The sequence below is a fragment of the Parasteatoda tepidariorum genome, chromosome 8 (genome assembly GCF_982258835.1).
Source record: "Parasteatoda tepidariorum strain Cologne lab strain chromosome 8, Ptep-v5.0, whole genome shotgun sequence".
NCBI classification, from domain to species: Eukaryota; Metazoa; Arthropoda; class Arachnida; order Araneae; family Theridiidae; genus Parasteatoda; species Parasteatoda tepidariorum.
The window spans coordinates 21,716,441-21,721,410 of record NC_141762.1 but is presented as its reverse complement, the minus strand read 5'-3'; the positions used below and the strand labels follow the sequence as shown (position 1 = coordinate 21,721,410).

The window sequence follows — 4,970 nt, the reverse complement described above, 5'->3', positions numbered from 1 at the left end:
GGATCAGAGGCAGTTGAGTCTGTTTTGTATAATCGTGAAATTGACCTTTGAGTTTGATACAGTTACGTGATCCTTTAGCTGGAATATTTTGTTTTTACATCACATTCGATGGGATGATAACTTTTTTTTTACCTAAAGAAATTTAGACATTTATTCCAAAACAAGAAATGTTGTTGCGAAAGAAAATGTTTCCTCTTTCGCTTGTTTGATAGCTGTTGCTAATTTTAGATTTGGAACTTTACAGCTCGTAAATATAATTGCTGAAGCACGTATTTTAAAGCTTCTAAAGCATTAAGAAAAAAAGGTTTTATTCATATCAAGATTTAAACATTTGTAGCTAAACTATAAGCTGAGATGGAAATTCATTCAACTTATTGTATAAGGAAAAAGTAATATTTTTTTTCGTTACCTGTATCTTGAATGCAATTCACGCAAAAGTATATTTAATAAACTTGTGGAGAGTTAGCATCTAATAAAAACGCGTCAAGTTATAAGAATACATGTAGTTTGCTCAGCTCCTACTTTGATAATGTACCACGCAGGCATAAATGGGAAGCAGTAGTCAGTTTTTGATTGTTAAGTGATTTTAGAATTCGTAAAACTCTTCGAAAACAAGAAATCCACTAAAATTCCCTAAGATACTTATATCCAACATAATAACAGTACTAATACGTTTGTGAATGAGAGGTTTTCCGCAATGAGCACCCTTAAGATATATTGTTTTAGAATTCCTGTCAAGAAGAATAATACATACTCGTCTTAAAGTATAATAAGAGAAATCTGGTCAAAAGTGATGGTAGCCGCCAGTAGAGAAAGTATACAGTCCAGAGTATACTTGACAGTAGGGGAGAGTGGTGTCAATTGTAACATTTTTTACTTAACTATTTTTAACTAACAAAAAATCCAATATATTATTAGTATTAATTGACAGACGAGTAAAGTAGACTATCCTCTACTAGAAAAAAAATTAAATACCTGATTTTAAATATTATTATATTAGTTATTAACAATTTTTGGCAGTCGTGCACTTGTTACAATTGTCCCCACTTACGGGGTCAATTGTAACAGTTCATAAATTCAACTAAAACATAGTTAATTATACATATTATCATAGTTGTGATATATTTTTTTATTGATCAAAATAGTAGTGATATTTTAGGAGTAAAAATAATAATGAGCAGAGACCTAAAGGGTTAAACTTTTAACTTTAAGGGGTTAAAAATTTTAATTTATGCTGTGAAAGGTGACAAATAAAATAATGCACATGCAACATAATATAAATGCTATAGGAAACTATTGGTGGTTCTTAAAGAGTTAAGTAATGGTTTGTAAACATAAGATTATTTATTTTCAGCTGTTACAATCGTCCCTTTACTTATTGTTACAATTGTCCCCAAGAAGCAAATTCAGCTTCATTTGTTAAAAACAATGCTAGTTAATTAGCAAAACAAATCTTTTTTTTATTGAAATGTTAATTAAGGTGTCCACTTACATATTCGGTTACTAATTTTTATTTGTTAAACAAAATTACTTTGTTACAATAAAATATTCTAATACCAAAAAAAGTACTTGCGTGACGTGAAAATATCTTTTGTGATGTAACTCTTTCAAAAGTACATAAAAATGGTTGCCATCAGGGGTGTACATGTAGATTTGTTAAATACACCTTGTGCACTACCTAGGAACCAAATCTAGAACCCGACACTCGAAATTTTTGCTCTGTTACAATCGTACCCTGTTACAATTGACCCCACTCTCCCCTATAGTCTTGATATCTGAACGTTGAAGAGAAGCTAAAACAATTTCAAAATAACGAGTTTTCAAGATAACAAGTTCAGAACCAAATATGTTCTTAAAAGTAGAAAAATATTATCTAAAACAGTTTTCTAAAAAGAACATAAAAATAAATACGAATAAAGCATATGAATAAATACTAATAAATATGTACGTAATGTTAGTTGACAATAAGTCTAAATACAGCAATGATAATTTTATTTCATAAAAATAAAAAATACTAATTATGCATTTGATAAAAACTAATTTTTTTACAACGAACTTTGTTAGAGCTATTTAAACGAAGAAAAAACAGCGTTTGCGAAATATTATGAATCATTACTGAAAAAGGCGAGACTTCAAAAATAAAACCAGTTTGGTTGTTGGAGGAAGCAGAGTTGTATGAAAATATATTAAGAAGCACCTCTAAGTTTCAATTAATCTGTTTTCTCTTCTTCTTTTTTCTTTTTTATGTTTCTCTTCTCGCTTTCCTCACCAATGATTCGACAGATTTCTTTGATGATTTAATTTCTTCTTTACTTAAATGTTCATGTGCGCCTCCTAATTTGAACACTTTTTTATTTTTGATAATGAATCAAAAATATACATTAAGAGTAATCATTATGGAACACTCTGCATATCTTAGGAGTGGCAGCCGATTATTCTTTGAAAATGCTTCCCCTTATTATTTCAAGAATATTCATGATTTTAGAAAGATTATATGTTCAATAACAAAATTTCCTTCGTTTGTGCTTAAATTTAAACATTAAACTCAAAATTTATCTTCTTCAAGTACACGCATGATCCACCCTTACAAATAATCCTGACTCGGAAGTTTTTTCTATTTATTCTTCTCTCTGACTTTTTTTTGCGTCAGTTTCTAGCTATATAATTTGGTAAAGTGTATTTATGATTATGATTTGCGAATGCTATAATGACTAATGTGATTTATCTTAAGCTTGGTTTGTATTCAGAATTGAAATAGATTAATTAATTGATTTGAGTTCAGATCTTGAGCAATTAAATTCAACATTCAATTCAATTCTAACATCTAAATTTTTGCAAAATTTAAGACCTAAGTGCGTCACACGAAATTTTTGTTTTGCAAGGGAAAAATAATTTTAAGTCATATTTTGCACAATAATGGTGATGCATTATGGCGATATTGAAGTGTATAGATGAGGGAATACAGAAATATATTAGAAATATGTTATTAAATTTATTTGAGTACTTTCTCGTGCATGTTGGTATTTTTAGAGTGCATTCGGATTTTTTTAAATATATTACGTGGTTAAACATTTATATAAGTGTCTTTATATATAAACAAAAAAATTTAAATTAAATGGAATTTTTAGATAGAAAAAATTTTTAAATAATTTTTCATTCGATTTAAAAATTAATAATTCAAACTAAAACTCATCGTGGAGAATACATTGTTTGCAAACAATAAAGTCGCTTTCATCTATTTCAAAAGTATGTTTAATTTATAAAAAGTAATTTATTTTCATTCCAAAAACGAACAAAAACGAAAAGTTGTAGTGTTTCAGATGCCCACAGAAAGTACACAACGTTAACAATGTTAATAAATCTATTGCGATGCTTTCATTTTATCGTACCTCTCTATGCAATAAACAAATTTACAGGCTTAAATTTTGCAATTAACACTAACACCGGCGAATTTGTTTGAAATATACGACATTAAAATTGGGTTGCTAAGGTCTTCATCAAGTGAAAACCTTAGTAACTGGCATAACTCATGAAAGGTTATTTCGGAAAGCGAGAAAAAAAGTGACAAAATGTCCTCTCTTGACCTTCGAATTCTTTCGAAAGCTTTGGAAGTTTTGATAAAATGCCTTTTTTTTTTATAGCTGACTAAGAAAGGTTAGTCATTTTTCGTTGTGGATTGACGTTATTTCGGTAGCTAATTCCTTGAATAGATAGACATTTGGCCTTAAATGATAACTTTTCAATCTCACTTTTTTAGAAACATAGATTGGCTTCTAGAGTTCGTATGGAAAAAAAAGTTTTTTTTCCTAATGGGTATGAAAAAGAGAGTAAATATTCATTTCATACCGATGACGTTTAAAAGCCCTCTTAAAAATTTTATATGTCCGCTTCTTTCGGCAAATGTTATCAACAGGTCAGTTTTACTTAATAGATTTTTTGTCTGTATAGTTATTTTTATAGTCTTTATTTTATAGCTTAGCAAGTCCAAATTTAGCTAGTCTAGGTTTTCCCTAATCAGTTTTTAACTACATCGGGAAATTTCCTAATGCTTGGTTTAATTACCAACTAAAAAATTAAATGCCATTAAAAACGTAGTTAAAATTTAAAAATAAAATTTTAAATACAATCTTAAACATATGTTTGTTTCTAAACTGCTTGCATATATTTATATAACATTAGCGTGACGTGTGACCAGGGTGTCTCGAGGTTTGGTGACACTTAGTGACAGAAAGATGTCAAAGAAGTCGCAAAAATCAGATATGGACGACCCTCTAAAACTGTCATTATATTAAAAAGGCTCATTTCTAAATCTCCAACATAATACACAGGATTTTCGCGTACCCTCAATTATATTTGAGATCTTTGTAAAATTCTTACATTCTTAAATGCTTACATTATCTCGACAAGTTATCCACATTTTTAAGTCAATCTATAGTTCTGTATCGATATTTTTTCTACCTGTGCCATTTTGCCCATTTTTTTTTAAAAAGCATCCCTAGTGTTAACTTATGACTGTGCAATTTTCTGGAAAAAACTTCTAATATTTTTCTAACAGTGCTATATTTTTCTACTCGTCAATTTTTTTTTTCAAAACTCGTCACATTAACTTATTGGTCACTTTGCCGGATGATATGTTTAGCTACACGCCAGAATTACAAGATATGCGATGCGGATTGTAACAGTGAGGTATGATGCTGACATTTCTGCTCACAACTCAAGCAGTTGATATATATATATATATATATATATATATATATATATATATATATATATATATATATATATATATATATATATATATATTAAAGAGCTTCAATTAATCTTTTTATGTTATTCCTTTTCTGTAAATCCTTTTCTTAATTTACTCAAAATGAAACGTTTTCTCACACTTTTAAATTCACTTTTTATTAAAAGTAAGACATTTTCCCCTTTGCTCTTTGTGGGAATCGCGCGACCTATTCAATAAACTA

General features: G+C 28.8%; 1 long non-coding RNA gene across 1 annotated transcript in view; it reads left to right on the top strand.

Annotated features, from left to right (window-relative positions):
- Positions 1-3,767: 3,767 nt before the first annotated feature.
- The window catches only part of LOC147805781 (uncharacterized), a 29,709-nt gene continuing 28,506 nt past the window's right edge, over positions 3,768-4,970 (top strand). Inside the window, exon 1 of the long non-coding RNA XR_015428678.1 lies at positions 3,768-3,913. This is a non-coding gene — a long non-coding RNA (uncharacterized LOC147805781). The remainder of the gene's footprint in view (positions 3,914-4,970) is intronic.